The following is a 9841-nucleotide window of genomic DNA, read 5'->3' as shown; positions in this document are numbered from 1 at the left end:
GGCTAGAAGGTTCAGGCAATGTTGATTCTGCTGTAGCACTGACTTAAAAGAGTCATGTAAAGACCTTGCCCTATTTTAACCAGCAACATTAATCCTTAAACCTAAATGCTACTGTACACACTGTCAGGAATCCACTACTCTAATGCCTGACCTCAACGCATCCCTTGAAGCCAAAATTCATCACATAGCCCCTTCCCCTTGTTTTTACTCTCTTAATCACTCTGATCCCTGACCTTAACACTAGCATTAAAATGCTCTTTTTAACCCTAGGAAACTGCCTGAGAGACCTAAACAAAACCCTAAACCACAAAGCTTGTCCATACCCTAAACACAGACCTGATACCCACATAAGAATACCAAAACATTCCCATTCAAACTTTGCTTAATCTTTAACCCAGTAAGGTGGGCCCTAGTCCCTAGTCATATACATGAACACCTAACACCCAAAACCCCTGTTCCTGTGCATTAACCTCCTCACCTTCAGCCCCTCTACTAAGCCTTAACTTTAGGCCCGTCATCCCTTGGGACAGGGCAGGAACCATGAGGTTGCTCTGCAGTCATGGCACTCAAAGCTGAATGTGAGGGGCCATGGATCTCATCAGATTGTGGGCCACAAGGAGGAGACAGGGGAGAATGCTCTGATGAGCTCAGCTCTGCCTCAGGAAGTCCTGCACCGGCAGGAGCAATGTGACTGTGGCGGTGACTGTAAGGTCACTTCTGTCCCTGCAGAAGATAGGGCAGCAGCAGGAACATGTCACAGAAAGGGACTGAGAGGTCACTTCAGTCTGTAGGTGGCAGGTCACCCTTGACTTAGAGCTGGGATCGATACTTTTCGGCTGACATCTGCCAGTGGCCCTGGTAGACCAGCAAAAGGCACCTGGCTGGCATGCTGACTGTGGGATCCCCTCTGCCTACATACCCAGGAGGACCCATGCAGAAAGAAGGCCCACATATGGGTTGTCCTGTCCCTTCTGCTTGAGTCCATGACTGGACAGCAGCAGGCCCATGGCTTGGAAGATGCTGGTGCGGTGACTTCTGTCTGGTTGGCTGACAGGCCGCAAGGAGCCTGATGGATTGGGATGCCTACTTTAGGAGGGGGTTCCACCCTGATGGAGCTTTCTTTTGTAGTAGAAAAGAGTAGGAGAGAAAAAACTGCCACAAAGTGCACTTTGGAATGTTGGTGCTGGCCACGAGGAGGAAGAACGGTCCCTCAGAGTGTTGTGCTGCGTTGCCAGAGGTCACCCAAAGAGCGTCTGTGATCAGAGCATGGCTTTGTGTGAGAAGGAGCAGCTGGGGAGGGTTGATGAGACACTGGTGAAATGATGGAAATGCTGGGATGAGAGCAAGGTGGTGAACAGAGACGGGTGTCTACAGTCCTCAAAGAAATAGGTGAAAGTCATCAAAGTCAACAAAGTGCTCTGCCGGGCACTGCCCAGCCCAGCCCGGCCCCTGCCCACCTCTCCCCACCACCCTGCCCTCTCTCCAGCCCAGCCCAGCCCAGCAGCCCAGGCTGGGCTGGCCCCAGGGCAATGCCCTCCACAGGCTGCTGCAGGGCTCTGGGCACGGCCACCCCAGCCCCAGCCCCTCGCAAGGCACCGCAGCTGCTGGGACAAAGTGTGGTGGTTTTACTCAGGTGGGCAGCCGAGCTCCACCACAACTGCTCTCTCACTCCCCCTGTCCTCAAAGAGGAAGGGGGAGAAAATACAACACAGAGAACTCGAGGTTTGAGATGAGAAAGGTTTAATTAAATGGAAAGGGAATGGGGAGGAAAAAAAAAAAAACGAAACAAAAGAAACAATCAGTCCGCGCGGGAGCACGGAGAGAGGGAAAAAAAAAATTATTCTCTACTTCCCATCAACGAGCGGTGTTCAGCCACGTCCTGGGAAGCAGGGCCTGAGGGTCCGAGCCACGGCTGCGCTCGCGTCAGGCAGCACCCTGGGGTGTCACCAAGTGACGTCACAATGGGTGCCCACCCAGCCCAGGCGCGTGTCACAGTGGCACCCATTGTGACGTCACTTGGTGACACCCCAGGGGTCCGCCTTATAAGAGCGCAGCCGTGGCTCGGACCCTCAGTGTCGGTGCACGGCAGTGACGGACAGGGCAGGAGCACAGGGCCTTCGAGGAGTCCCCGAGCATAGCCCACGTCCCACAATGCCGCAACCGCCCGCCCGGAGGAGATGCCGGTTTCTCCTTGTGAGCTCTCCCACTCCAGAGGCTGCTTCTGAAGGGGAGTCGCAGCTGCTGGATCGCAGTGAGTCTTAGGGATGGGGTGGGGAGGGTTGGGGACACAGAGACCCCTGCCTGACTCCAGGACTCCTTCCCTGGGTAAAGCGGCGCTTGGGCTGACGGGGCCGAGCTTCCTCCGCAGCACCACAGAATCCCAGGACGCTTTGGGCTGGGGGGGACCTCGGCGATCACGATGCTTCCCCCCAGCCCAGGCTGCCCAAAGCCCACCCAGCCTGGCCGTGGGCAGTGCCAGGGAGGGGGCACCGCAGCCTGCGCCAAGGCCTCACTGCCCTGGGCGTGAAGGAGAGAAATCCCTGCCTGTCCGAAAGAAACCTGCCCTCTTTGAGGTTAAGGCCGTCACCCCTTGTCCTGTCGCTGCAGTCCATGATGAAGATCCCCCCCCAGCTTTCCTGGAGGCCCCTTTGGGCACGGGGAGGCCGCAGCGAGGTCCCCCCGCAGCCTTCTCCAGGCTCCACAAGCCCAGCTCCCTCAGCCTCTCTTCCCAGCGGAGCTGCTGCAGCCTCTGGGCATCCCCGCGGCCTCCCCACGTCCTTCTGGGGCTGGGGCCCTTCCTCTCCTCACCCCTGCATTCAGCCCCTCGCTGCAGCACTCTTTGCTTTCCTCCTTTCCAGGTAAGGCATGGAAACTGTGCAGAGACAAGGCCGTGGAATTCATCAGGGCGTATGTCAGAGGCACAGAAAAGGTAATGGCAGCCGCTTGCATCACAGCTGTGCTCCTGGCGCTGCCCTCCAGGGGTCCCACACAGCCCCAGACCCCTCAAGGCTTTGGTCCTGCTGGCCGTGGGTGTCCCCCTAATGCTCTGTTGGTGTCTTTGTGGCTGCCAGGACGACGAGGAGCAGAAGATGCTGTTCCTCAGCAAAATCTGCGATCTGTGCAGTGTCACAGAGAGGGGTGTGCCAATGAACTTGCATGGCTTCTGCAGCAAACATAAGCTGGTGGAGAACATCATGGTGAGAGGATGCGCAGCGGGTTGGGGAAGGGGCAAGGCCCCCCGGCACCAGCCCCCTGGGAGGCGAGGGCTGGGGCAGCGCTGGCTCTGCTGCTGCTGGGTGCCGGCGGCTCCAAGGTCTCATCCTGCTTGTGCTCTGCAGGCGCTGCTGGAAAAGGAGCCCGTGGACAGCTTGTGCACAGCATTCCGGCAGAAGGCCATGGAGACTGTCGCCCTCCTCAGGTGCGTGCCCAGCCCCTGGTGGCAATGTCCTGGTGGCCCTGAAGCTGGCAGGGAGGCTGCCCGTCCCTCCCAGGGATGCCTGGCCAAGGGAGGTCCGTGTCCTCCTTCATAAGCCTCGAGGCACTGCGTCCAACAGGCTCCTCTCTCTCTCTCCTTCAGCAACACCGTACCAACAGCACTGCGTGGCAAAAAGAAGAGACTCCTGTGTGTGTGCTGCAAGAGCATCTTCTTTCTGCCTCCCGTGTCAGATGTGCCAGAGACAGGAGTGCTCTACGCCAAGGTATGTGCTGGGTGAGGTACCAGCACCCCCAGTCCTGGTGAGCTGCTGCCTTGCTTCCCCGTGCTGACACAACCAGAGACCAGTGCAGGGCCGGGGCCCAGATTTGCTTTCCCAGCCTCGCCCCTTCCCCGACCTGATCTTGTGCTGCAGGAGGTCTGCACACAGCAGCTTTTTAGCCCCAAAGCCACCCCTGAACTCCCGAGGGGCTCAGAGCCAGCTCCTGGGGGTGAGGAGGGCCACAGAAATAATTCGATGCTCTTCTGTCCTCCCTGCAGACTATGAAAGCCATGGACACCATGCTGGCGGCCTTCGTACGCAACTGTCCCATCGCCAGTTTCAACATAGAGATGCAGAATATGTTGAAGGTTTGGCATTTGCAAAGAATTTCCAAAGAATCCTCTCAGGTCACATTTGCAGACCGCTGTCAACCCCCAGCAACTTCTCTCCTCGCAGGTGATGCTGGACTTTGCTGTCTCCAAAAACTCAGATGTGCGTGAGAGCGCTGTGAAGGTGATTGAGAGGCTGATTACTTTCATCCGCTGGTATTTGGTGATCAAGGTAAGGCACAAGGAATTTTCCACCCTTTCCTGCATCCCAGAGCATCCTGCCATGCAAGGGTGCCTGCGAGGCAACCCTCAACGCACATGAGTGCCTCAGCGCTGTGAATTGAGGGTCTTCATTCCTCCTTCGCCCCTGCTCTTCCCTCCCCAGGCCGTGCTCTCTCAGGGGCTGGCTCTGCCTCCACTAAGCCCTTTTTCTCTCCTCCCTTCCTCAAACAGATCTCAGGGAACTTTGAAAACTATGGCAACGATGAGCCCACAGATTTCAACCTGCGCATCCCCATCCTGGGCAAGCTGCTGGGCCACCTCTTGCTTTTCAGCAGTGGCGATGATTCCATGAGACACTCAGCTTTGGAAAGTCTTCATCGCATGTACACATTTGTCAGAGAAGAAAGAGGTAAGAAGGTGTGGTGGGCAATGTCCATCTGCACACAGACATCTGCTGGTTTGTCTGCCTGTTCTCCCTGAGTATTGTGAAGGATTGTTTTTGTGCTTGGTGGAGGCTGCCCACGGAATTCTGCCAGGTTCCCTGGCCTCCTCTGCTCCTCACAGCAGCTTCCCGCAGCATTCTGGCTATCGTTTTCCGCAGAAGCTAGACGCTCACCTGCCGTCCAGGAGCAGTTCTCTGCTGCTGTCCTTCCCAACCCTCCCCAGATCACCTACCACGCTGTTTTGTGGTGTCCCCCAGTCTAAGCCATCAATCGATGAGCACTTCCCAAACCGCATCTTCCCCGAGGAGTGAACAGCAGAGCCAGCCGTGCATCACCAGGGATGGTGACGCCCTCCAGAATGCTCCCTGACTGTTTGCTCCCTGCCGTCTTAAAGGCAGGTGTCAGGGGGCTTCCTGCACATCCTGACCCCGAGCAGAAGGGGGTCTGTGACACGCTGCTACCCCCACGGCACCCAACGCCATTGCTTCTCCTCCTTCTGCATCATCCCTGAGGTCCCTCTTGCTCCCAGCACTCCTCACCTTGTGCTTTACATCCCTGCCCACCACTCTCCTCGCCGTGGGTCTGAGCCTCCCTCCTCAGCCATTCCTAGTGAAAGTGCTTTTCACCATTTGGCAAGCTTGTTGGCAAAGATGCTCTTCCCTACTGACTCTTTGGTGTTTCTCCCTGTTTAGAGAGCTCACAGACAAACGGCATGAAAAATTATGCAGAGAGACACAAGAATTTGGAGGACACAGCATACCCGTTTTCTACAACATCAACTCCGTGTGAAATTGCCAAGGTAATGAGCTCTGGCCTTGCTGGGGATCTTGTCCGCAGCATCAGCAGGCATCTCGTGTGAGCAAAGGGGTCCAGAACCGGTGGGGCTGGCACGGCCTCACTCGCCCTGCTGAGAGGGTTCCTCTTGTCCCCAGGCTGGGGCTATGCGAAGGCTGCTCCCCTGTGTCCCGGCAGCAGCTCCAGCCCTCCTGGCCACCAGCAAGCCCTGGTTACCTGCAGGGCCAGCACTCTGGCCCCATATGCCCCATCCTCACCCCTTCCCCCGAGGGCCCTCTCTCCAGAGCCGCTCTTGCTGCTCAGCTAAGCAGCACCCTTGGGACACTCAGTGAGGCATGTCTTTGCTTCTCCTTCTTCCCACAGCGGTTTGGAGGACATCTCTTCCCTGCTGAGAGGCTGGACATCATCCTCACAGCCCTTGAAGCTTTACAAGACTCCAGCATCCATGACAAGCAGGGGGCCTGCAGCGTGCTGGACGCAGCCTTGGAGGACCCTTTCTACTGGCTGACAGATGTAAGTGGCCTGTGGCCATGGCCCTGCCCTTGAGCTCTTCCAGGCGTTGTTCCTCTCTCCGTCCCTGCCTCCCTCCCTGCCTCCCTCGCACATCGGGGTCTCTTGGGCTCCAGAAGCCACCTGAAGCCAGCAGAGAGCAATGGAAGGGGCCAAAGTTTGAGTGGCAGCTGTGGCAATGGCTGCGGTCTGCTGGCAACACCATTCCCACTTTGTCCCCCAAGGTGCCAACGATCCTGGAGTGCATCAGGAGAAACCTGGGCAGCATCCACACGGCATCGGCGCGGCAGTGCCTGGACTCCCTGCTTCTCAGGCTGACCAACATGATGTCCAGGGAAGAAGTCGAGAACCTGCTGCAGTTCTCTCCGCCACGTGACAGGTCCTGGCCTTAACATCCTTGAGGGCTTGTTCCGCGTCGGGAGATGCACCTGGAGACTCTCTGCTTGCCACACCAATGGCAAAGAGCAGGACATCCCCAAGGAGCACAGCCCTCCTTCCCACCAATGTGTTCCAGCCCTACTGGGCCAGCCAGGGCTGCAGCAGCCCAGCTGTCCAAGGCAGCCCAGAGTCCCCCTGCCCCCAGGGAACACCAGCTCAGCCCCCTCCTGCCTGCCCAGGCTGGGCCCTCAGTGCTCCCCAAGTCACAGGGGCTGCAGGACAGCCTGGGTCCTCTGGGGCTGGCCCAGTTTGTGGCCCTGCGGCTGAGGCAGCCTCACTGACAGAGTATTCTGGGCTTGCAGCACTGACCTGGCCATGTGGGAGGTGATTCTGGCCATGCCGAGGACCTTGGAGAGGGTTTTAAGCATCATGATGGAAGACTTGCCGCTGCGCTACTGGTGCACCGCAGTCACCAAAGACACCTGCATCCGTCGCTTGGCTGTGAGTTCCCAGATGAAACCTTGCTCCCAGCAGGGCTACGTGTGCCCCTTCAGGCACACAGGCACAGCCCTGTGCCCATCTACCCCCAAACTGCCAGCTCCCGCAGGACGTACGGACACATGGTCCCTGGGGCCGGCAAGCCCCCGTAGCTCCCCGCGCCTGGTGCCTCTTTGGTGCCAGCTGGCGCTGCCCCATCCCTGCCCAAAGGTGGGAGAAGAAGAGGCTGCAGGGAGCCCTGCAGGCCCTGCCAGGCTCTCACTGCTCTTTCTTGCAGATGCTGGCCCAGAATCACATTTTTTTGGAGGACTTTGGTAACCCAGTGCACCTCCAGAGCTACCTGAGGCACCGAAGAACAATGATGCGCTTTTTGGTTCTGAAAGGGCTCTGCACCGTGTCAGAGAGCCCTGTGAAGGTGAGCGGGCCATCGTCAAGCAAAGCCATGTTGGCAGCCTGGGGCTTTGCTCTTCTGCCCTCCCGTCCCTCCCCGCTGCCAGGAAGCAAGGCAGGAGGCTGGTGCTCAGGAACCAGAGCCCTTTGCCCAGGGTGGTCTCTCACTGCCTCACGGAAGGGAAATGGTGTCTTTCCTACAGGCAAGGGAAATCCAGGTCCTGCTGCCAGACATTGTGGAGGCTCTGCAGGACACCAACACACACGTGGTGCTGAAGGCCCTGCTTGTGCTGAAAAACGTGATGCCTCATGTGGAGAGGAGGGAGGCCAGTGGCCTGGCTCTGAAGCTGGCTGAGAAGCTCCTGCCACTCTTTGACCACGTAAGTGTGCTGCGGGAGCCCGAGCCCTCAGCTGGGCCCCCTGTAACGAGGGCTGCCCTTCAGCCCGGCCCTGTGGGCAGCACTCAGGCAGGGCCTTCCCAGTCTCCTCGTCAGCCCAGGCGCTGGGGAGCTCTGCTTGGGCATGGCTGGTGCGGCTGGTGGCGAAAGTGGGGTGGCTGGCGGGCAGCCTGCGATGGCAACCGATTGCGTTGCCCTTCACGGGCACCAGGCCTTGCAGCTGCCCCTGAGCAGCTCCTCTGGGAAGGATCCAGCGCTGAAGCATCTCACAGTGCTGGGAGCTCCCTTCACATCAGCCACGCTAATGCTGAAATTCCTCCTGTCCTCCTCCCTGCCAGGGGTCCAGCCAGGTGCGGGAGCACTCCATCTGCCTCTTCCAAGCCGTGGTGGAGGCTGTGCTGCGGCAAAGGAAGAAGGAAATGAAGAGGACAGTTCACAGGAGCCTTCTCCCACTCTACTTTCACATGAGAGACCAGAGTGAGAGTGTAGCAAAGGTACAGATCTCAGAGCTGAGCAGTTATGTGGGCAAGGGTGTGCTGATGCCACAGGGTTGCTCTGGGGGATCACAGAATTTCTAGGTTGGAAGAGACCTCAAGTTCATCGAGTCCAGCCTCTGATCTCTTGCTGTGATCTCTGGGATCTCTCTCATTGTGAGCTGCCTCCGATGGTGGCTGTCCCGTGGCCTTGCCTTGGCCACTGAACCCAGTGCACGCTGCCCCCCACCACAGCCTCCCATAACGCGCTGGGAAAGGCTCGCAGCCCTGCCAAGAGGAGGGGACAGAGGGTCTCCTTCCCAAGGCTGTGCTGCTACCTCCCAACCTCTGCTGCTCCGCAGGCCTCTGGGGAAGCTCTCGCCGTGGCTGCAAAGTTTCTGCGACGCAAGGAGCTGAAGCGCTTGGCCCAGACAAAACAGACATGGAGGATCGGGGAGTGCTTGGTAAGGACCCAACTTGGTTTGCCCCAGCTGGGCAAACGCGCCCGGCCAGAGCCCGCTGCCTGCAGCCGCATCCTCGCTCCCTTCCTGCCAGCACAGAGCCCCAGGGGGCTCTTCTGCAGGCCCCTCTGCCCTCCCTGCCCCCAGGATGCTGGAGGAGACCCTGGAGAGGGTGTGCAAGCCCCGTGACCCTGCGTTCTCTCTCTCTCCAGCTGCAGCAGGACAGAGGCAGAGTAGAAGAATACCTGCAGCAGAGCCAGCCCTACCTGAAGGCCACTCAGACCAACTTGCGACTTGAGGCCGTCGGATTCATTGGTGAGCCCAGCCCCTGGGTCCCTCTTGGGGCAGCCTTTGGCAGCCCCAGGCACTGCCCTGTTGCCCCCAGAGCCCCCCGACTGGGCCCTTGCTCCAGGGTGCAGGAGGGGGCACAGCCTGGCTGGCCAGGCCAGGGGCTGCGCTGCTGGGAGCGTGCTGGGGAGCGGGGCTCTGATGGGGTCTCTGTGTCTAGGTCTTGCTGCGCGCTACTGCGAGGACCAGAGCGAGGAGAAGCTGGAGGAAATCCTCATCGGTGAGTGAGGGCAGTGGGGGGTGTGCTAGGGCTGGGGGGACAGCGGCAGAGGCCCCCGTGCCTTGCCCTGCTCCAGGGAAATGCTTCGGGGCGGAGGAGCAATGCAGCCATAGGAACGAGGGAGAGGAGACGGGGTAGCCTGTGGTGTCAGGGAATGGCCTCCCAGCCTGGAGCTGGGCAGTGCCGCTGAAAGGGTTGAGTGTCCCTGAGGAAGAGTCAGGGGAAAGGGCAGTAAGGCTGACAGAAGGTGGGAGCCTGTTGTAGAGCACGCAACCAGGACGAAGAGGGAGATGAGACAGCCTACAAGCAGCTAGGAGCAGGGTCACGATTGCTAGCCCTTGCTCTCATGGGGAAGCACAATAGCGAGAGGAAAGAGTCCAGGAGATTCCTGGAGTGTGTGAATCCTCCCAAGGGATGGAGGCAGGTGGTGAGGGAACCAGCTTGTGAAGGTGCCCCACTTGACCTGTGGTGCGCAGGTGGGGAAGGACTGGTGGCTGCATTTGGGACATTGCTGAGCAGCAGCTTTCAACGGATTCCTTTGTCCCTCCTGCTCCTCCTGGCCTGGGGAAGAGTCGAGTGGGGCTGGCATGCTCTGCAGGGGATGCCTGGGGATCTCTGCAACGAGTGGGTTTTCATCTCTGCTCTTCTTTCTTTTGCAGTCCTCCGGCCTTCATATAAAGA

The sequence above is a fragment of the Anas acuta genome, chromosome 34, assembly GCF_963932015.1.
Source record: "Anas acuta chromosome 34, bAnaAcu1.1, whole genome shotgun sequence".
In the NCBI taxonomy this organism is placed as follows: domain Eukaryota; kingdom Metazoa; phylum Chordata; class Aves; order Anseriformes; family Anatidae; genus Anas; species Anas acuta.
This window is presented reverse-complemented; position numbering follows the sequence as displayed.